The following is a 23,649-nucleotide window of genomic DNA, read 5'->3' as shown; positions in this document are numbered from 1 at the left end:
ATTTTTCATAGTAGTCTCATAATCTTTTGTATTCCTGTGGTATTAGTTGTAACTTCTTTTACATTCCTGATTTTATATATTTGATCCTTTTTTTTTCTTGATGAGACTGGCTAAAGGTTTATCAGTTTTGTTAATCTTTTCAAAGCATCAGTTCCTAATTTCCTTGATATCATGTTTTTGGTGTCAGTTTCAATTATTTCCACTCTTTATTATTTCATTCATTCTGCTAAATTTGGGCTTCATTTTCTCTTCTTTCCTAGCTCCTTTAGGTATAAGGTTAGACTGAGATTTTTCTTGTTTCTTGAGGTTGGCCTGTATTGCTATAATCTACCATCTTAGAACCACTTTGCTCCATCCCATAGATTTTGAAATGTCCTGTTTTCAGTTTCATTTGTCTCCAGTTATTTTTTATATTTCCTCTTTGCTTTCTTCATTGACATATTTTTTTAAAGATTTTATTTGTTTATTTGACAGAAAGAGAGAGAGAGCACAAGCAGGGGGAGCAATAGGCAGAGGAAGAGGGAGAAGCAGGCTCCCCATGGAGCAGGGAGCCCGATGCGGGGCTCGATCCCAGGACTCTGGGAACATGATCTGAGCCAAAGGCAGATGCTTGAGGACTGAGTCACCCAGGGGTCCCTATTTTTAATTTTTTGAGGAAAATTCCTGCTGTTTCCCACAGTGGCTGTACCAGTTTGCATTCCCATCAGCAGTGTGCAGGAGTTCCTTTATCTCCACATCCTCACCAACACCTGTTGTTTTTTTTTTTTATTTTTGATTTCAGCCATTCTGACGTGTGTGAGGTGCTAACTCCTTGTGGTTTTGATATTTAGTGATGTTGAGCTACAGTCTTTATTTTAACATCTAATTTGTCTGATATAATCATTGCTACTCAGGGTTCCTTTTTTTATTGTTTTGCTTCCATTTGCATGGAATATCTTTTCCTATCCCTTCGCTTTCAGCCTGTATGTGTCTTGAGGTCTGCAGTGAGTCTCTTTAAGGTATCAAAAGATAGGTCATTTTTTTTTTTTAATCAGTTCAGTCACCCTGTTTTTTGTTTCACCATATGTCTTTTGATTGGAGCATTTATTTCATTTATGTTTAGAGTAATTGATTGATATGTATGCTATTTTGATCATTTTTTAATAATTTTTTATTTTTTATAAACATATATTTTTATCCCCAGGGGTACAGGTCTGTGAATCGCCAGGTTTACACACTTCACAGCACTCACCAAAGCACATACCCTCCCCAATGTCCATAACCCCACCCCCCTTCTCCCAAGCCCCCTCCCCCACAGCAACCCTCAGTTTGTTTTGTGAGATTAAGAGTCACTTATGGTTTGTCTCCCTCAGAATAACTGATCATTGTTTTTATAGTTGTCTTTCTGTTCTTGCTGTGTTGCCTTGATGCCTGATGACTTTCTTTAGTGTTATGCTTAGATTCCTTTGTCTTCATTGTGTATCTGTTACAGGTTTTTGGTTTGTGATTACCATGATGTTCATTTAGAACTTTCCATGTATGTGGCAATGTGTATTAAGTTGGTGGTCACTTAAGTCTGAACACATTCCAAAAGTACTTCATTTGTACTCCCTCTTGCATGTTTTATGGGAATTATGACATATTTTATGTTTATATTTTGTGTATTCCTTGACTAAGTTTTTAGATATAATTGATTTTACTGCTCTTGTTTTTTTATCCTTCATACTACCTAAATAAATGATGGAGCTCATAACTTTACTGTGTGCTTGCTTTTACCAGTGAAATTTTTCCTTTGAAAATTTTCTTACTTAGAGTTATGGCCTTGCATTTTCTCCTTAAATATGTCCATTTAACATTTCTTGTATAGTTGGTTTAGTGGTGATGAACTGTTTTAAGTGTTGTTTGTCTGGGTGACTCTTTCTCCTTCAATTCTGAATAACCTTGCCAGTAGAGTATTTTTGGTTGTAGATTTTTTTCCCTTTCAGCACTTTGAATATATCCTGCCATTCTCTTTTGGCCTATAGTTTTTGCTGAAAAATTAGCTAGTAGCCTTACTGTTTATCCCTTGCACATAACTGCTTTTCTTTTGCTGCTTTGAGATTCTCTCTTTATTTTTAATTTTTGACATTTTAATAATTATGTTTCTGGGTGTGGACCGCCTTGAGTTCATCTTGTTTCATGTCTGTGCTTCCTGAACCTTGATATCTCTTTTCTTACCCCCAGATTAAGGAGGCTTTCAAGTATTTCTTCAAGTTAGTTTTCTGCCTTTCCCCCTTTTCCCTTTCTGAGACCCCCATTATGCAGATGTTATTATGCTTGATGTTGTCACAAAGGTACCTTAACTTGCTCTCATTTTTTTAAAAGATTTTATTTATTTACTTGACAGAGAGAGAGTGAGCTGGAGAGCATAAGCAGGGGAAGCAGGAGAGGGAGAGGAAGAAGCAGGCTCCTGAACAGGGAGCCTGACGCCACTGGGATCAGGACCCAAGCCGGAGGCAGACACCTAACTGACTGAGCCACCCAGGTACCCCAACCTATTCTGATTTTTAAAAAATTGTTTTCTTTTTGCTGTTCCACGTGGTTGCTTTTACCTAGTCTTCCAGCTTACTGATCCATTCCTCTGCATCCTCCAATTTGCTGCTTATTCCCTCTATAGTACATTTTTCACTTCAGTTATTGCATTTTCAGCCCTGATTGGTTCTTTTTTAAAATTTTTTTTTATTTTATTTTTTAATTTTTAAAAAGATTTTATTTATTTATTTATTTGAGAGAGAGAATGAGAGAGGGAGAGAGAGTATGAGAGGGGAGAGGGTCAGAGGAAGAAGCAGACTCCCCACTGAGCAGGGAGCCCGATGCAAGGCTCGATCCTGGGACTCCAGGATCATGACCTGAGCCACTTAACCAACTGAGCCATCCAGGCACCCCTCATTGGGTCTTTTATATATTCTCTATCTCTCTGTTATATTTCTTAGTGAGTTCATCCATTGTTTTCTCAAATCCAGTGAGTGTCTTTATGGCCATTACTTTGAACTCCTTTGTCAGGTAGATTGCTTATCGTTGTTTGACTTAGGTCTTTTTATGAATTTTTTTCATATTCATCCTTATAGAACATATTGTTCTTTCCTCTCATTTTGTCTTACTCTTCGTGTTTGTTTCTATATATTAAAGGCATCAGCTATATATGTCTCCTGCTCTTGGAAGTAGTGGTCTTATGTGGAAGGCATCTTGCAATGCCCGTTAGTGTAATCACTCCTGGTCACCAGAATCGGTATGCTCCAGAGCTGTTCTGGTATGGGCTTCATGCACTTTCTTTCTGTGGCTGAGCTACAGCGCTACATTTGGGCTGGAGGGTCAAGTTGGCCCTCAGCGTGGCTGGCTGCAATTTTTGTAGTATCACTTTTATAAACTATTCCATTCTCTCCCACACTACAAGTCTTTTTTAAGGTAAGCTTTTTTGTTGAGGTGGAGAATAACCCACCTCCAACTGTGTCACTTCTGCATGTGGAGCATTTGGAGCTGAAGACTTGGGGCCCGCCAGACAAAGGAAGAGCTTTCTTATTTGTTTTTCTTCTGTTAATCTGTGTTATGTCAATTTAATTATTAGAGCAGCTGAAAAACCTAGAAGGGAAGAAGAGAAAAGTTTCCTGCCCTTATGATACTTAGCTAAAATATGTTTGTTTTTGATCTGTAATTCAAATTTAACTCAGGTCATGTATTTCATTTTTTTTCTTTTTAAAAATCTGTTTTGGAAGTATAGTTGACGTACAATGTTATATTAGATTCAGGTGTACCACATAGTGATTCAGCAATTCTGTACATTATTTGGCGCTCACTTTTATAAGTGTCTTCACGATTTGTCACCATACATTATTACAGTATGATTGGCTATATTCCCTGTGCTGTACTTTCCATCTCTGTGACTATATTTATTTTATAACTGGAGGTTGGTAATTTTTAATCCCCTTCATGTATTTTGACCATCTCTCCTCCTTCCCCTCTGGCAGCCACCAATTAGTTCTCTGTATATATGAGTTTATTCCTTTCATTTGTCCATTTGTTTTTTTATAGTCCACATGTAATGAAATCACATGGTATTCGTCTTTCTGTTTGACTTACTTCCCTTAACATAATGATACCCTCTAGGTCCATTCATGTTGTTGCAGATGTCAAGATTTCATTCTTTCTCATGGCTGAGTACTATTCCATTGTGTATACATACCACATCTTTATCCATTTATATATGGATGGGCAGTTGGGTTGTTCCCATATCTTGGCTGTGATAAATAATGCTGCAATACACATAGGGGTACATATATCTTTTCTGGTTAGTATTTTTGTTTTCTTTGGGTAAATACCCCCTAATGAAATTATTGGATCATACAGTATTTGTATTTTTAATTTTTTTGAAGAATCTCCATACTGTTTTTCACAGTGATTGCATCAATTTACATTTTCATGAACAAAATGTGAGGGTTTCCTTTTCGCCACATCCTCACAAACACTTGTTATTTCTTGCCTTTTTGATATTAGTTGGGCTATATATTTCTGTTTGTTTGATCTTGTAAATGTAAGGATTCAAAATTTGCCACCCCAAAATATGTCTTTGGCATGGGAATTATTAAGTGTGATGATTTTTTAAAAATATTTTATTTATTTATTTATTTGACAGAGAGAGTGCGAGAGCATACACATGCACAAGCAGGGGGAGTGGCAGAGGCAGAGGGAGATGAAGGGTCCCCACTGAACAGGGAGCCCAATGCGGGGGTTGATCCCAGGACCCTGGGATCATGACCTGAGCTGAAGGCAGCTGCTTAACTAACTGAGCCACCCAGGTGCCCCTAGTCTGATTGTTTCTATGAAATATAAGCTCAGGAAGAACTTTTGACCTTCTTTTTAACTGCCTAAAAGAATTTAGGTAGAGGACCTGCTCCAGGCCAGAGATGTCACCATAGGTAACTATAGTATAATATGAACTAAGTAGGATAGACAGGAATCTGGCAAGCCCTGTTTGTTTCAAGTCCTGGCATGTCCCATTATTTCTGTTTGGCTCAGCAAGCATTTCTTTCACAAGAATTTACTCTTTTTCATCCTCTAGTGAATTGCTTTCTTTTCCTTTGAAATTCCTAACCCATACCCATTTCTCCTTAGTCCAGAATGAAATACATATTTCATTTTGCCTGACTGTGTTTGGAAACTTTATGTGGATTCCTTGTAGGTCCATAGTTTTGGTTTTCTTCTGTTAATCTGTCTCATGTTAGTTTAATCCTTAGACCAGCCAGAAGAATCTTGAAGGATGTAGGAATTTTTTACTCCCCAACAGTTGTCGTGGGTGGCAGGATAAATTTTTAACTGGATGGACATTGCTCTCCGTAGGGCACAGGCCACAGCACAGCTGTGAGGTTCTGGGACTTCTGACAAGTTGGCCTAAGTTACCAGTTCTTACAACATTAATCTGCTGAGTCTCTGCCTGAAGGTATAGTGGAATCAAGAGTGGTAAGCATCCTTTTCTTTATCTAAATTGAGATTAGCAGGAAACAATATTTGTGGAACTCGTTCCTTGGGTATAGGGACTTTGGTAATACTTCGTTTTGGAAAGCAAATTAATATTCAGAGATTGAGTTTGTCCTTGCTAATAATTTATTTAGAAGAGGTACACTATGAGAATTTTACAAGCCAGTAGCATACAGCATAATGTCTCTTCATGAACCCATAAAGAAATGACATACTCCAAATTTATGATAGATTAACCACACTACTGTTCCAGGAAAGGAGAAGTGGAAGGGATAAAGTCCAGACTTAGTTGAGGTGTACCTTTGAAGGAGTTGGTACTCAGGAGAGAGTGCTTAGCCAACTGAAAGGTGAGGCCCATCCACCAATGCAAAAGTTAAGGTCCCCTGTTGCTAGAGCGCTTTGCTGGGGATTGATGGCACCATTCTGGGCAAGAGGATTTTTATCTCAAAGCTGCTTGCTGCTCAGCTTTCACCACTGCTTGTAGAAGATTCCCTTTTACCAGCAACAGGAGCTAATTGCCCAGGTCTTCAGAGCTATCTTAGATCAGCAAAATCTTGCTTCTCCAAGACCAAACACTTGAATTGTCCTCATAAATTCAGTATTTGCTGTCAAAATGTCCCCTTGCCATATTTGCTTCCTTATATATTTTTTTGATATGCCCCCAGAGGGGCCCCCCAGCAGCTGAGCTATTGAGTTCTTAACAGTGAAAACAGATGACAGGACAACATCCTAACACAAATTACATCATTCTTATATCAAAACAACTTTATTTCTAAAAACTTTGTCTTTATCATAAACAAGTGGATTTGAAATTGCACTGTAAGAATGCACAACAATTCAAATTTGTAATTTCAAATCACTCACACACTAATTAATCCTAAGGGCCTAAATGCCCGGTACGAAGCTAAGTTCCCAAAAATATCAGTCCACCCTCTGATTCTACATCACTTACAACCTTAATCACGTGCAGTCATTTTGGGGAAGCATTTTTCCTTTGCTGCACATTCTTTTACACCATTGTTTAATGACCAATATAAGCAACCATATTCCTAATATTTGTAGCAGAAGCACAGTAAAGAACTGCTTAATACGCTACCGTATCCAATTGCTAAATGAAAACAAATGAAGCTTTTTAACCCATTCAGTGAAACTTCCTTAAGAATTGTATTTCCATCAATAAGCCATTTTTTAAAAGATATTATTCATTTGGGAGAGAGTGCATGAGAGAGAGCACAAATGGGGGAATGGCAGAGGCAGAGGTAGAAGGTAGAAGCAGCTCCCCGCCGAGCTTGGAGCCTGAGCCGAAGGCAGACACTTAACCAACTGAGCCACCCAGGTACCCCTATAAGCCATTTTTATAAGGATCCAGGGGTTATAAGCACGAATAGTACCTTGTATATACAATATCAGGCACAGGTATGGTTGCCATAATATCAGAATTCAAGACTGTCGTAACTTTGGGAATAGAATTTTTTTGTCCTCTTTTCAATTCCTACTGCGTTATATTAAGTTTATTAGTCTTATCTACCATGTTTGTTTATTTAAGTTTCTGTTGTGTGATTTAAATTGGGTAAATTTATTTTATTTTTTTTAATGCTAATAGCTTTTTTAAAAAAGACTTTATTTATTTATTTGACAGAGAGAGAGAGATCACAAATAGGCAGAGAGGCAGGCGGCATGCTGTGGAGGGGAAGCAGGCTCCCTACTGAGCAGAGAGCCCGATGTGGGGCTCGATCCCAGGAACCTGAGATCATGACCTGAGCTGTAGGAAGAGGCTTAACCCACTGAGCCACCCAGGTGCCCCAAAATTGACTAAATTTATTTTAAAAGTTTCAATATGAAATATTTCTCTGGTTATTTTACTTTTTTCTTTTATTACATTTTTTTTTTTTTAAATTCCAGTTAGTTGGGCGCCTGGGTGGCTCAGTGGTTAAAGCCTCTGTCTTTGGCTCAGGTCATGTTCCCAGGGTCCTGGGATCGAGCCCCGCATCCGGCTCTCTGCTCAGCGGGGAGCCTGCTTCCTCCTCTCTCTCTCCCTGTCTTTCTGCCTACTTGTGATCTCTGTCTGTCAAATAAATAAATAAATAATCTTTTTAAAAAATTCCAGTTAGTTAACATACAGTGTTCTATTAATTGCAGATGTACAGTGTAGTGATTCAGCAGTCCTATACATCCCCCAGGGCTCATCACAACAGGTGCATTCCTTAACCCCATCGCCTGTTAACCCATTACTCTCTCTCCCTACCTCCCCTCTGGTAGCCATCAGTTTATTCTCTATAGTTAAGACTGTTTCTTCATTTGGCTCTGTCTGGTTTTGTTTCCCCTTGCTCATTTGTTTTGTTTCTTAAATTTCACATGACTGAGATCACATGGTAGTTGTCGTTCCCTGACTGTCTTATTTTGCTTAGTATTATATTCTCTAGTTCCATCCAAGATTTCATTCTTTTTATGGCGGAATAATATTGCATTGTATATTTATACCACATCTTCTTTATCCATTCATCAAACGATGGGCATTTGGGTTGGTTCCATAATTTGGCTATTGTAAATAATGCTCTATAAATATCGGGGTGCATGTAACCCTTTGAATTAGCGTTTTAGTATTTTGGGGGTAAATACCCAATAGTGCAATTGACGGGTGATAGGGCAGTTCTGTTTTTAATTTTTGAGGAACCTTTGTACTGTTTTCCACAGTGGCTACACAAGTTTGTGTTCATACCTACGGTACACAGGGGTTCCTTTTTCTCCACATCCTCACCAACACCTGTTGTTTCTTGTGTTGTTGATTTAAGCCATTCTGACAGGTGTGAGGTGATACCTCATTGTGCTTTTGATTGGCATTTCCCTGAGGATGAGTGATGTCTTTTCATGTGCCTGTTGATGGTCTGGATGTCTTCTTTGGAGAAAAATGTCTGTCTGTGTCTTCTGCCCATTTTTTTCATTGGATTATTTGTTTTTCAGATGTGAAGTTGTATCAGTTCTTTATATATTTTGGATATGAACCCTCTTTTGGATACATCATTTGCAAATTATCTTCTCCCATTCCATAGGTTTTCTTTTCGTTTTGTTGATTGTCTCCTTCACTGTAGAGGATCTTTTTATTTTGACGTAGTCCCAGTAGTTTAGTTTTCCTTTTGTTTCCCTTGCCTCGAGAGGCATAGCTAAAAAAAGGTATTATGGCTCATGTCAGAGAAGTTACTGTCTATGTTCTCTTCTAGGATTGTTATGGTTTCAAGTCTCATATTTATGCATTTAATCCATTTTGAATTTATTTTTGTATGGTATAAGACAGTGGTCCAGTTTCATTCTTTTCCATGTTGCTGTCCAATTTTACCAACACCATTTTGTGAAGAGATTGTCTTTCTCCCATTGTATATTCTTGCTTACTTTGTCACAAATTAATTGACCATAAAAGTATGGGTGTATTTCTGGGTTTTCTAGTTGTTCCATTGATTTTGTGTTAGTTTTTGTGACAGTACCATGCTGTTTTGATGACTTTGTAATATAACTTGAAATCTGGAATTGTGATGCCTCTAGCTTTGCTTTTTCTTTTTCTTCTTCTTTTTTTTTTTTTTTTTTTTTAGGGAGGGAGTGGGGGAGAGAAGAAAAGGAGAGGGGGGAGAGTGAGGCTGTTAAGCAGGTTCCATGTCCAGTGTGGAGCCCAAGGCAGGTCTCAATCTTACAACCCTGAAATCATGACCTGAGCTGAAATTAAGAGTCAGACACTTAACTGAATGAACCACACAGGTGCCCACAGATTTTACATTTTTTTCTCAGTAATCTCTACACCTAACATGGGGCTTGAACTCACATCCTGAGATCAGGGGTCACATGCTCTATTGCCTAAGGCAGCCAGACACCCCTTTGCTTTGCTGTTTTAAGATTGCTTTGGTTAGGGGCGCTTGGGTGACTCAGCTGGTTAAAAAAGTGTCTGCCTTCATTTGGCTCAGGTCACCATCTCCAGGTCCTGGGATGGAGCCACGCATCAGAGTCCCTGCTTAGAAGGGAGCCCGTTTCTCCCTCTGCCTCTGCTGCTCCCCCTGCTTATGCTCTCTCTCTCTGTCAAATAAATAAATAACCTTCTTTTTTTTTTTTTAAGAGAAAAGATTGCTTTGGCTATCAGGATCTTTTGTGGTTTCATACACATTTTAGGATTGTTCTAGTTTTGTAAAAAATGCTATTGGTGGGACGCCTGGGTGGCTCAGTTGGTTAAGCCGCTGCCTTCAGCTCATGTCATGATCCCAGGGTCCTGGGATCGAGTCCCGCATCGGGCTCCTTGCTTGGCGGGGAGCCCACTTCTCTCGCTGCCTCTGCCAGACACTCTTCCTGCTTGTGTGTGTTCTCTCTCTGTCTCTCTGACAGATAAATAAATTAAATCTTTTAAAAAATGCTATTGGTATTTTGGTAGGGATTGCATTAAATGTTTGGATTGCTTTAATTTTTTAATTTAAATTCAGTTAATCAATATATAATGTATTATAAGTTTCAGAGGTAGAGTTCAGTGTGTCGTCAGTCTTACATACTAATGTATAGTGCCCATTACATTATATGCCCTCCTTAACAGACGTTTTTTAAAAAGATTTTATTTATTTGAGAGAGAGAAAGAGCATGAGTTGGGGAGAGGGGCAGAAGAAGAAGCCGACTCCTCGCCAAACAGGGAGACCGATGTGGGGCCCAATCCCAGAGCCCCAGGATCATGACTTGGGCTGAATGCAGACCAAGCCAGGTGCCTCCAGACATTTTTTTTAAGTATGCTATGTGTCCAATGTGGGGCTTTAACTTAGGACCCCAAGGTCCAGGGTTGCATGCTCTTTTGGCTGACCACCCCAGGGACGCCCTAGTATAGACATATAAACAATATTTGTTCTTCCAATCCATGAGCATCCAATGTCTTTCCATTCCTTTGTTGTCCTGAATTTCTTTCATCAGTGTTGTATAGCTTTTAGAGTACAGGTTGTTCACCTCTTTGGTTAGGTTTATTATTAGGGGTCTTATTATTTTTGGTGCAATTATAAATCAGATTGCTTTCTTAATTTCTCTTTCTGCTGCTTCATTATTGCTGTATAGAAATGCAACAAATTTCTGTACATTGATTTTTTTAATCCTGTGACTTTACTGAATTCGTTTATCACTTCTAATGGTTTCTTGGTGGAGTCTTTTGGGGTTTTTGTATATAGTGTCATCTGCAAGTAGCGAAAGTTTTACTTCTTCCTTACTGATCTGGTTGCCTTTTATTTATTATTCTTATCTGATTGCTGTCACTAGGACTTACTGTATTATTTCGAATAAAAGTGGTGAGAGTGAACATGCATGTCTTGTTCCTAACCTTAGGTGAAAGCTCTCAGTTTTTCTTATTAGGGATGATGTTAGTGATGGCTTTTTCATGTATGGCCTTTATTATGTTAAGTTGTGTTCCCTGTGAACCTACTTTGTTGAGGGTTTTTATTAGGAATGGATGTTGTACTTTGTCCAGGACTTTTTCTGTGTCTATTTATTTATTTATTTAAAAGATTTTATTTATTTATTTGACAAAGAGAGAGATCACAAGTAGGCAGAAAGGCAGGCAGGGGTTGGTGGGGAAGCAGGCTCCCTGCTGAGCAGAGAGCCCGATGTGAGGCTCCATCCCAGGACCCTGAGATCATGACCTGAGCCGAAGGCAGTGGCTTAACCCACTGAGCCACCCCGGTGTCCCTTCTGTGTCTATTTAAATGAACAAATGGTTCATATCCTTTTTCCTATTGATGTGACATATCATCTTGACCGAGTTTGTGTATATTGAACCATCCTTGCAACCCAGGAATAAATCCCACTTTACCATAGCAAATGATTTTTTTAAGGTACTGTTGGATTCGGTTTGGTAGTACTTTGTTGAAAATTTTTCTATCTATATTAGAGGAATTGGCTTATAGTTCTCTTTTTAGTGGAGTCTTTACTTGTTTTGGTATTATCTGGGTAATGCTGGCCCCATAGTAGGAGTTTGGAAGTTTTCTTTCCTAAATTTTGGAATAGTTTAAGAATAGGTATTAACTCTTTAAATGTTCGGTAGAATTTGCATGTGAAGACATCTGGTCCTGGAATTTTGTTTGTTGAGAGTTTTTGAATTGGTGATTCAATTTCTTTGCTGGTCTGTTCATATTTTCTGTTTCTTTCTATTTCAGATTTGGTAGTTCATATGTTTCTAGGTATTTATTGATTTCTTCTAGAGTGTACAATATGTTGGCATATAGTCTTTCCTAATATTCTCTTATAATCCTTGGAATTTTTATGTTTTTTTTTTTGTTATTTCTCCTTTTTCTTTTGTGATTTTCTTTACTTGGGTCCCTTTTTTTCTTGATAAGTCTGGCTAGAAGTTCATCAATTTTATTGATTCTTTTTTTCAAAGAACTAGCTCCTGGGGGTGCCTGTGCTGCTCAGTCAGTTAAGCATCTGACTCTTGGTTTTGACTCAAGTCATGATCGCATGGGTCATGAGGTCAAGCCCTGTCTCAGACTCCACACTCAGTGGAGAATCTTAAAGATTCTCTTCTGCTCCTCCTCCTAGTCACCCTCTCTCTCTCTCTCTTTCTCTCAAAAAAAGGAATAAATCTTTTTTAAAAAGAAAAGAACGAAAATAACCAGCTCCTGGTTTCATTGATCTGTTTTTTTTTTTAAGATTTTATTTATTTATTTGACAGAGATCACAAGTAGGCAGAAAGGCGGGCAGAGAGAGAGAGAGAGAGAGAGGAGGAATCAGGCTTCCCACTAAGCAGAGAGCCCAATGTGGGCTTGATCCCAGGACTCTGGGATCATGACCTGAGCCGAAGGCAGAGGCTTTAACCCACTGAAACCCAGGCGGCCCTGATCTGTTTTATTTTTAATTTTTTAAATTTCTGTATCATTTATTTCTGCCCTAATGTTTATTACTTACTTCATTCTACTGGTTTCAGGTCTTGTATATTGTTCTTTTCTAGCTCCTTTAGGTATAAGATTAGGCTGTTTTTGAAATTTCTTCTTTTTTAAAAATACACATATTTTAAAAGATTTATTTATTTATTTTGGTGGAGGAGGAGTGCATGTGAACAGGGACAAGGTTAGGCAGAATCTCAAGCAGACTCCCCATTGAGCGCACAGAGCCCGATGGGGGGCTTTATCCCACAGCCCTAAGATCATGGCCTGAGCTGAAATCAAGAGTTAGATGCCTGGGTGGCTCAGTGGTTTAAGCCTCTGCCTTCGGCTCGGGTCATGGTCTCAGGGTCCTGGGATCGAGCCCCGCATCGGGCTCTCTGCTCTGCAGGGAGTCTGCCTCCCCATCTCTCTCTGCCTGTCTCTCTGCCTACTTGTGATCTCTGTCAAATAAATAAATAAAATCTTAAAAAAAAAAAAAAAAGAGTTAGTTGCTTAACTGACTGAGCCATCCAGGCACTCCTGGGTCATGTTTTTTTATTCATTCTGTCTTCCATCCAAGTACTAACCAGGCCCGACCCTGCTTAGCTTCTGAGATCAGAGGAGATTGGGCGCGCGTTCAGGGTATTCATTCTGTCTTAACCTTATGTCTTTTGATTGGAGCATTTAGTCCCTTTGCATTGAAAGTAAATACTGATAGTTAAGTACTTAATTGCAATTTTATTACTTTTTTTGTGGTTACTTCTGAAGATTTTCTCTGATCCTTTCTTGTCTTTTTTCAAGGTTTGCTGATTTTCTTTAGTGATATATTTGAATTTCTTTCTCTTTAGTCTTTTTTTCCTTTCTCTTTATTCTTAGCATATTTATTAGTGGTTTTTGACCTGTGGTTGCCATTATGTTTATATATAATATCTTCTCCATATAGCAGTGTGTATTAAATTAATGGTCATTTCAGTTTCAACCAATTGTTTACTTCTCTCCATTCTACTAGCATATCGTTAAGAACATGTGTTTCTTTTATCATAAGGCGGCTCTCTGTAGCCTACGGGTTCCATTCTCCCTTTTGATATTGGGGAACTGCAAAAGTGTGGTAACCCAACATCATGTTCTTCTATAAGTGCCAATGTATTAAAGGTTCTGATAGCATTTTTCAGGTAAGTCAAAGCTACCTCTTGAGTCTCCATCCATCTAACTTCCGTATTCTTACTAGTTATATCATAGATAGGTTTTCGTATCATCCTTATATGTGGTATGTGGTGTTTCCAATATCCAAACAGTCTTACCGGTTTATGAGCTTCTTTTGTGGTAGGAGATGTTTTGCAGTCGATCTTGTTCACGACTGGATTGGGTATTTTTCTACCTTCAGAGAACTAAATTAGGTCTAGAAATTTTACTGTAGTGTGGGGTATGTGGACCTTATGTGGGTTAATTGTCTATCCTCTGAGTGTAAGGAATCCAGTTCACCCTATGTTGACCTTAATCTGTTCTTCTATGTTATTACCGTAAGTAAGAATGTCATTAGGGGCGCCTGGGTGGCTCAGTGGGTTAAGCCGCTGCCTTCGGCTCAGGTCATGATCTCAGGATCCTGGGATCGAGTCCCGCATTGGGATCTCTGCTCAGCAGGGAGCCTGCTTCCCTCTCTCTCTCTCTCTGCCTGCCTATCTGTCTACTGTGAACTCTCTCTGTCAAATAAATAAATAAAATTAAAAAAAAAAACAAAAAGAATGTCATTAATAGAGGAAATCATGTTGTGTTTATGTGTTGTGTTTTCCTGAAGGCCTGGATATCTTGTGTTAGAAGGTGGTGGGGTTTTGCTGGGCTGTTGAGGTATCCTTGTGGTAACATAATAAACCCGATATTGTCTGCCTTCCCATGTGAATGTGTTCATAGGTTGGTTTTCCTCATCAATTAGAATAGCAAAGAAAATGTCAGGTAAGTCTATAACTGTATAGTAAGTTCCGGATCCCATGCTGCTGTTGTCTGTGACAGTGCCTGTGTTTGGGAGTGTTCCCTCAATTTTGGGAGTGTTTAAATTCCTATAACTTAATGTAAATCCATATGATCCATCTAGCTTTTTAACAGGCCAGACTGGGTGAAAATAGTAGGACCAGTAACTTGTTCCTATAATAGTTTCTGAATTTTGTTCTTAACTTGCGTATGTCCTCCCTTAAGATCATATTGGGGTATGTTTGTTATTTTAAATAGAGTGTTCCTATAATAGTTTCTGAATTTTGTTCTTAACTTGCGTATGTCCTCCCTTAAGATCATATTGGGGTATGTTTGTTATTTTAAATAGAGTGGGCAGGGTGCCTTGGTGGCTCAGTCAGCTAAGCGTCTGCCTTTGGCTCCGGTCATGATCCCAGGGTCCTGGGATCGAGCCTGCATCGGGCTCCCTACTCAGTGGGGAGCCTGCTTCTCCCTCTGCCTGCCGCTCCCCCTGCTTGTGTGCTCTCTCACTCTCCCTCTCTCTCAAATAAATAAATAAAATCTTTTAAAAAAATTTTTAAATTAAAAAAAATGGGGTGGGCACTTCAGTTGCAATTCAGTTTGGTATAGCTAAGGTATTCTGTGGGATGGTTATATCTTTGTTGTTTACATCTTGTATTATTATATCTATTTAAATTGGGACCTACAAAGCATTTGTTCTTAATGGGTGGTATAGCATCAGTTAAGAGTGTATGTACCCATGTCCAGGGGTTAATTTTCCTCCTAATCCTTCAATTAGTCTCTTTTATTGGGAAAGTTTTCTAAATTAGTAGGATGTTCTTTGGGACCCTGTATCTAACAGCATAGTAGTATATGTAATATTTTTTTATTTACAGAAGGGGTTTCTATAGATCTGGGCACTGTAACATGGGTAACTGTCCCTGACTTGGGCAAAGAGATGATGTCCCTGTATGAGGCTCATGGGGCTTTCTACCTCTCACCTATCAGTGGCATGTCTATGGGACTAAGTTTTATAATGGGGTAGTATTTACAATAAATGAGTTAGTGGGTCTACATGTTGATTTATTTTCTGTTAGTCTGTTTCCTACTTAAAAAAATGGGTGTTTTCATCTCTCTGCCACTGTAAATAGTTTCTGGGATTCTTACGTGGATTAAAGGTCTGTATTTCTGGCCCCTTCAAATACTCTGACTAGTGCTGTTCTATCCTGTGGAGGTGAAGCTGTTAGAATGACGTTTTAGGAGCGCCTGGGTGGCTCAGTCTGTTAAGTGGCTCTCTTCGGCTCAGGTCATGATCCCAGGGTCCCGGGATCAAGCCCCACATCGGGCTCCCTGCTCAGCAGAGAGCCTGCTTCTCCCTTTCCCTCTGCCTGCCACTCTGCCTACTTGTGCTCTCTCTCTGTTAAAAAAAAAAAAAAGGATGACCTTTTAAGTTAATTCTCTTGCTACCGTGTATAGTAGTGAGGGTGTCTGTCCCCTATTGTAAATTATGATTAACAGTCCTAATCTCATCACATTAGGAGCTTCCCTTGCTGTTTTTCATTGAGATGTTCTATGGGGTGGTGTCTTACATATAGGCCATATTAATCTCCAGGTTGCTGCTGTCCAGACATCTTTGTATATTAATGTTCTTTTTCCAAATGCTCTAAATTTTTCGTTAAATTTGGCATCAGTGGTAATGGGTCTGAGTTTCACAATTTCTGCTCCTGTGAGGATCAGATTCTGTCTTCTTTTGGACTATAAATGTAATTGCCACTGGGGTTTCTGTGTCAGTTTGTTGGAATGCCATTCCAATTTTTGCCATTTCGTGTGTAGTATAAGCTCTCTTGTCAGTGATTCTGATTGGTTCCATATTATCATTTGTTGTAGTTTTGTCTATTTTCATGGGTAGTTTCTAGTAAGTTAAAATTTACCGAGGTCAAAGGGGTTAAAGTAATCATCATTGTTGGGGTGTGGACTGGTGCTATGAGGAGCAAAAAGGTCTAGGTTTCTTCCTACTCTGGAGATTACATGCTAGTACTTTTCCTCCTAGTCTGTCAGTATCTGTGTTACTTAATATTCCTAATAAGAGTGATAGAATTTCTTCCTTATGTGCTTTTTTTGAAAGAAAGCAGTTATTTTATAAATCATAATTGATGTGTTATTTTGCTTATTAAAAGACAGATTGACAGGTTATAATTTAAAATGTCTAGTAATATGCTGGGTTTTGTTGACATTTTGGCTTCTTCATAGTCTTTTTTTGGATACATAATATTATATTAGTTTCAGGCCTATAACCTAGTGATTCAGCAATTCCCTACATTACTAAGTGCTCACCATGGTAATATAGTTACCATCTATCACCATACAAAGTTTTTACAATATTATTGACTATATTCCCCGTGCTGTACCTTTAATCCCTGTGACTTATCCATTTTACAAGTAGAAACTTATACCTCTTAATCTTCCTCAAACATTTTGCCCAATCCCCAAACCTCCTTCTTATGTGCTCTTCTATTTTACTTTAAAAAATACTGTTTATATTCGTGTATGAAAATAATTGCTGTACTACCATGTTTCTGTACATACCGATACTGGAAACAATTCAATAATGAATCTTTAAATCTTTTAAATAACATACAAACATTAAAACACTGATTGATTATAGAAAGTATGGTGGAGAGGGGCGCCTGGGTGGCTCAATTGGTTAAGCGTTTGCTTTCGGCTCAGGTCATGATCCCAGGATCCTAGGACCAAGTCCTGCTTCAGGCCCCCTGCTCATCAGAGAGCCTGCTGCTCCCTCCTCTGGTTGCTCCACTGCTTCTGCTCTCTCTGACAAATAAATAAATAAAATCTTTAAAAAAAAAAAAAAAGAGGAGAATGTAGGAAAAAACCATTGGCTATATTTTCATCATAGAGAAGCATTCTGAGAAGAATCAGATCAGTTAGTAATACTCATTTGTATTGCAAAATGGTGCATACACTAGAAAAGTTTGTGATCGTACTGATCTTACTACTTTTTCTAAGCCATTTTATCTTCCTCAAAGTCAATGCAAAGAAATAAAACAATATAAGGAAAAATATGTCCTCATTATTATTCACAATTAAAAAAGGTCTGCTTCATTCTACAGGCCTGGGCATATTGTATGATATGGAACACTTAATGGCTCAAGTGGGTCAGGTACCACTTTGATTCTGACTCACTGAAAGGAATTTCACATGTATTTGGTGACAGGACTAGCTCCATGGGAGCTGTGATATATTGAAGCATTTCGTTGGTGTCCCCAGATCTCACACTAAGTAAGAAAAGACCCGAGTCAAGAAACTATAATAATCAGTCTGTCCATAAATTATATCCATAGGCTCCTTCTATTTATTTATGTATTTATTTAGAGAGTGTGTGTGAGCAGGGGAGGAGGGAATGGGACAGAGGGAGAGGGAGAGAATCCTCAAGCTGCCTCTGTGCTGAGCATGGAGCCCTCTGTGGGGTTTGATCCCAGGCCCCTGAGATCACGACCTGAGCTGAAGTCAGGAGTCAGTCACTGAACCAACTGAGCCACCCAGACACCCAGGCTCTTTCCTTAGTGTAAGGTGGGAAAAGGGACCCTTTCTCGAGTACATGCATACAAGTATCGTTGTGGTCTAAATAAAGATTGCTCGATTGATATTTTGTCTGCTATAAGGAAAATGAGTTGTACAGCACGACGATGGCCAGATTAAGAAACTTCCACAGCGTGTCTCAGTTTTTCAAATAATTGAGCAGTTTCCTTTTCTAGGCTGATAGTCTGGTATTGGCGTTGCTGCTGGCTATGAAACCCTCACCTGAGGTAAAGGTTCCATTGAACCACCTGGTTGGTGTTATGGTAACAGATGATACTGTTCTTTTTTTTTTTTTTCAAGATTTTATTTATTTATTTGACAGAGAACACAAGTAGGCAGAGAGGCAGGCAGAGACAGAGAGAGAGAGAAGCAGGCTCTGCACTGAGCAGAGAGCCCGATGCGGGGCTCGATCCCAGGACCCTGGGGTCATGACCTGGGCCGAAGGCAGAGGCTTTAACCTGCTGAGCCACCCAGGCGCCCCCAGATGATACTGTTCTAAAACATTTTTTTAAAATTTTTAATTTTTTTGAAAGAGAGAACATGCATGAGCTAGGGGAGGGTCAGAGGGAGAGAGTGCATCTCAAGCAGGCCCCACACTCAGCACAGAACCTGATGGCAGGCTTGATGCCAGGACCCTTAGATCATGACCTGAGTCGAACTCAAGAGTCAGTTGCTTAACTGACAAATCACCCAGGTGCCCCATTAACAGATGACACTTTTTTTGAAAGTCCAAGTTTGCCCTCTTGGTCTGTTGGAAGAGCAAAGTAGGTAAGAAACCTGGTATCAAAGAATGCTTTGGAGCATGATCATTGGCTGCTTTAATAACAGGCACTCCATCTCTAACAGACACAACAGTAGCATGGGGCCCTTCAACATGGAGTAAGTTTTTTATTTTATTTATTTTAAAGATTTTATTTATTTATTTGTCAGAGAGAGAGAGAGCACACAAGCAAGAGGAGTGGCAAGCAGAGGGAGAAGCAGGCTCCCCACTGAGCAGGGAGCCCCATGTTGGGCTTGATCCCGGGATCATGACCTGAGCTGAAGGCAGACGTTTAACTGACTGAGCTACCCAGGCATCCCTATAGTAATTTTTTAAATTGTGTTTAATTCCAATTCCAATATAGTTAACGTACAGTGTCATATTAGTTTTAGGTGTACAGTATAGTGATTCTGCAACCCCAGACATCACCTAGTGCTCATCAGGACAAGCGCTCTCCATAATCCCCATCATCTAGTTCACCCATCACTTCTCCCCCACTTCGCCTCTAGTAACCATCAATTTGTTCTCTGTAGTTAATAGTCTCTTTCTTGGCTTGGCTTTCTTTTTTTTTTCCTTTCCTTGTTTTTGTTTCTTAAATTCCACATACAACTAAAATTATATATTCATATTCTTCTGACTGACTTATTTCATTTGTTATTATACTCTCTAGCTCCATCCATATTGTTGCAAATGGCACAATTTCATTCTTTTTATGAATGAGTAATATTCCAGTGTGTGTGTGTGTGTGTGTATCACATTTTTATTCATTCATCTATCAGTGGACACTTGAGCTATTTCTGTCATTTGGCTATTGTAAATAATGCTACTATAAACTTAGGGGAGCGTGTATCCCTTTGAATTATTGTTTTTGTATTTTTCAGGTAAATACCCAGTAGTGCAACTGCTGGATTGTAGGCTAGTTCTATTTTTAACTTTCTGAGGAAACTCCATACTATTTTGCACACTGGCTGCACCAGTTTGCATTCCCACCAACAGAGCAAGAAGGATACTTTTTCTCTCAAGTCCTCACCAGCACCTATTGTTTCTTGTGTTTTTGATTTTAGCCATTCTGGCTGGTGCAAGGTGATATAGCATTGTGATTTTGATTTGCATTTTCCTGAAGGATGTTGTACTTTGATCCTTTTTTCTGTGTCTATTGAGCTGGTCATATGGTATTTATCCTTTCTGGGTTTTTGTTTTTAATTTTACTGGGCATGTTCTGGTTTTTTAAAAGATTTTTTTTTTATTTATTTGACAGAGTGAGAAAGCACAAGCAGGGGGAGTAGCAGGCAGAGGGAGAGGGAGAAGCAGGCTCCTCACAGAGCAGGGAGCCCCATGTGGGTCTCAATCCCAGGGCCCTGGGATCATGACCTGAGCTAACGGCAAATGTTTAACTGACTGAGCCCCCCAAGCGCCCCTATCCTTTCTCTTCTTGATGTGATTTATTTGCAATCATTGAACGACCCTTGCATCCTGGCAATAAATCCCACTTGATCGTGCTGAATGATTTTCTTTAATATGTTTTTGGTTTTAGTTTTCTAGTTTTTCATTTAGTATTTTTTACATCTGTGTAAATGTTTATCAAAGATTTTGACCCATAGTTCTCTTTTTTTGTGGTGTATTTATCTAGTTTAGGTATCGGGGGGATATTGGCCTTATAGAATGTATTTGGAAATTGTCCTCGTCTTCTATTTTTTGTAGTAGTTTGAGAAGAATAGGTCTTAACTCTTCTTTTTAAAAAAATATTTTTATTTTAGAGGGGAACAGGGAGGGAGAGAGAGAGAATCTTAGGTGGACCCATGCTGAGTGTGGAGCCTGAGGTCTGGTCCTGGAATTTTGTTTGTTGGGAGTTTTTTGATTGCTGATTGAATTTCATTGCTGGCAATGACTCTTCAAATTTTCTAATTCGTCCGGCTTCAGTTTAGGTAGTTTATATGTTTCTAGAGATTTATCCATTTCTTCTAGGTTGTCCAATTTATTTGGTATCATATAATTTTTCACAATATTCTCTTAAAATTGTGTGTATTTCTGTGGTGTCAGTTGTTATTTCTCCTTTTTATTTCTGATTTTTTTTTTAACTTGGGTCCTTTTTTTTGATGAATATGGCTAGAAGTTTATAAATTTTGTTGCTCCTTCAAAGAAGTAGCTCTTGGTTTCATTGATCTGTCGTATTGTTTTGTTAGTTTCTATATCATTTATCTCTGCTCTAATCTTTATTACTTCCTTCCTTCTGTTGGTTTTAGGTTTTGTTTGTTCTTCCTTAGCTCCTTTAGGTGTATGATTATGTTGTTTATTTGAGATTTTTCTTTCTTCTTGAGGTAGGCCTGTATTGGTATAAAATTCCCTCTTAGAATTGCTTTTGCTTCATCCCAAAGATTTTTGGCTGTTCTGTTTTCATTTTCATTTATTCCCATGTTAATTTTTTAATTTCAAGTTTGATTTGTTGGTTGACCCATTCACTGTTTAGTAGCATGTTATTTAACCTCTGTGTATTTGTGCTCTTTCCAGATTTTTTCTTGTTGTTCATTTCTAGTTTGGTAGTACTATGGTCAGAAAAGCTGCATGGTATGACTTTGATCTTTTTGAATTTGTTGACACCTTGTTTTGTGGCCTAATATGTGATCTGTTCTGGGGAATGTTTTGTGTGCCATTGAAAAGAAAGTGTAGGGGCTCCTGGGTGGTGGAGTCAGCTAAGTGTCTGAATCTTGATTTCGCCTCAGGTCCTGATCTCATGGGTCCTGAGATAGAGCCCTGTTTCTGGCTCCATGTTCAGCAGGGACTCTGCTTGAAGACTCTCTCCCTCTGGCTTTCACCCCACTTGGATGTGTGTATTCTCTCTAACAAAATAAATAATTTTTAAAAAGTAGACCAGTACTGGGCGCCTGGGTGGCTAAGTGGGTTAAGCCTCTGCCTTCGGCTCAGGTCATGATCTCAGGATCCTGGGATCGAGCCCCGCATCGGACTCTCTGCTCAGCAGGGAGCCTGCTTCCTCCTCTCTGCCTGCCTCTCTGCCTACTTGTGTTCTCTGTCTGTCAAATAAATAAATAAATAAAATCTTTTTAAAAAAAGTAGACCAGTACTATACAAAAACATTGTTTTAACGGGAAAACCAAATCATAATTTCGTACCAGCGTACTTCTGATATTAAAACTCATTTTATTTTTTATTTCATTTTTTAAAGATTTTATTTATTTATTTATTTGACAGAGAGAGAGAGAGAGACAGGGAGAGAGAGAATACAAGCAGAGGGAGTGGCAGAGGGAGAAGTAGGCTCCTGCTGAGCAGGGAGCCCTGTGAGGGACTCCATCCCAGGACCCTGGGATCATGACCTGAGCTGAAGGCAGATGCTTAACGATTGAACCACCCAGGCACCCCAAAACTCATTTTATTTAATTAAATTTATTCTAATTTTAGCTAGTCCTGATCATGTATAAGATTACTTTCCAAAGATTCTTTTGTTTTTTTTAAAGTAGGCTCCACACCCAGAATGTGGAGCTCAACACAATGCTTGAACCCACAACCCTGAGATTAAGGCCCAAGCTGAGACCAAGAGTTGGGTGCTCAACTGACTAAGCCACCCAGGTGGCCTCCGCTTTCGGAAACATTTATTTATTTCCTTTGGTAATCTCTATACCCAACATGTGGCTTGAACTGATGACCCTGAAATCAAGAGTTGCTTGCTCTTCCAACTGAGCCAGTCAGGTGATCCCCAAAGATTCCTTTTTAATAAACCTTCTGCAAGTTGTTTTTTTTTTTTTTAATTTGACAAACAGAGATCACCAGCAGGCAGAGAGAGAGGAGGAAGCAGGTTCCCCGCTGAGCAAGGAGCCCCCACATGGGGCTCAATCCCAGGACCCAGGGATCATGACCAGAGCTGTAGGCAGACGCCCAACTGACTGAGTCACCCAGGTGCCCTGGATATATTAATAGTGACTTAAACCAATAAGCCTTTTAAGGCTTAACTATGGACACAAGAGGCATACCTAAAGACAGTGTAGAAAAAAAAAAAAAGAGGGCAGCCCAAACAGGGTACAGAAAGTTCACATCTCACAGCTGGTCTAAGAAAGCAAAGGCCTTTGTTATACAGGTGGTTAATTTATCCCAATATAGGAGTCTTTCATGGTATCAGAATGGCAGATGTTCTAAGGCACTAGACTCAAGTCCCACCTTCCCAATTTAGGAGTCTGGGTTAGGTAGGAAGTGCCGGAACAGCTTTTAAGTGCTTTACCCATGTGCACTAATTTTGTGGCTTTGGCTTTCAAGGTGTCCATTAGCAACAGCCTTTACGTCATGTGCACATTAGCCCACAGCAAAATTTGTCTAAAGTGACACTGGTCTGATGAGAAATGTGCACTCATCAGTCTGTGAGCTTGCCTTGAACAACAGGCTTATTAGAGTCTATGCCTGCATTCTTACCCTATGGTTTCTCTTCCTTATGACAAATGACCCAACAGACAAAGAGGAAAACAAAGACCATCTCTGCACGCAAAGACATGGATCATGGCTCTCCCAAGTTTACTGAATCCCTAAGCCTAAGGAAATAGTTCCACAGATATTCTTTCCTGTTCATTTAAATATATGTAACAGACTCTTACCACTCTTGCTTCTCCGGACTCCACAGACAGAGATTCCAGGAGGCTGACAGCGTGAGACATCTTACGTTCTCCTGGCTGTATATCAGATGCCCAAGGATCTGCAGGGGTTTTGGAGCAAATATCCAGTGAAAGTTTATCCTGCCAAGTATGTCAATTGATGGGGAAGAAAAAATTTATTCTTCAGGAGCGCCTGGGTGGCTCAGTCAGTTAAGCAGCTGCCTTTGGCTCTGGTCATGATCCTGGGGTCCTGGGATTGATCCCCGCATTGGGCTGCCTGCTCTGCAGGAAGCCTGCTTCTCTCTCTCCTATTCCCCCTGCTTGTGTTCCATCTCTTGCTCTCTCTCTCTCTCTCCGTCAAATAAATAAATATTATCTTTAAAAAAAAAATTACTCTTCAAGG

At 39.3% G+C, this 23,649-nt stretch overlaps 1 long non-coding RNA gene across 6 annotated transcripts in view; it reads left to right on the top strand.

Moving 5' to 3' along the window:
- LOC132006768 (uncharacterized) overlaps positions 1–23,649 on the top strand; it is a 58,493-nt gene that overhangs the window by 5,611 nt on the left and 29,233 nt on the right. For 3 of the 6 annotated variants that reach the window (XR_009401219.1, XR_009401217.1, XR_009401218.1), the window contains 2 exons: positions 2,366–2,503; positions 5,353–5,472. This is a non-coding gene — a long non-coding RNA (uncharacterized LOC132006768). Of the gene's footprint in view, positions 1–2,365; positions 2,504–5,352; positions 5,473–23,275; positions 23,395–23,649 lie in introns of all 6 variants that reach the window. The other 3 variants (XR_009401216.1, XR_009401214.1, XR_009401215.1) reach the window with 2 other exon arrangements.

Source organism: Mustela nigripes, chromosome X, assembly GCF_022355385.1.
Source record: "Mustela nigripes isolate SB6536 chromosome X, MUSNIG.SB6536, whole genome shotgun sequence".
NCBI classification, from domain to species: domain Eukaryota; kingdom Metazoa; phylum Chordata; class Mammalia; order Carnivora; family Mustelidae; genus Mustela; species Mustela nigripes.
The sequence above is the reverse complement of the archived record's forward strand: the minus strand, read 5'-3'. Positions and strand labels throughout refer to the sequence as shown.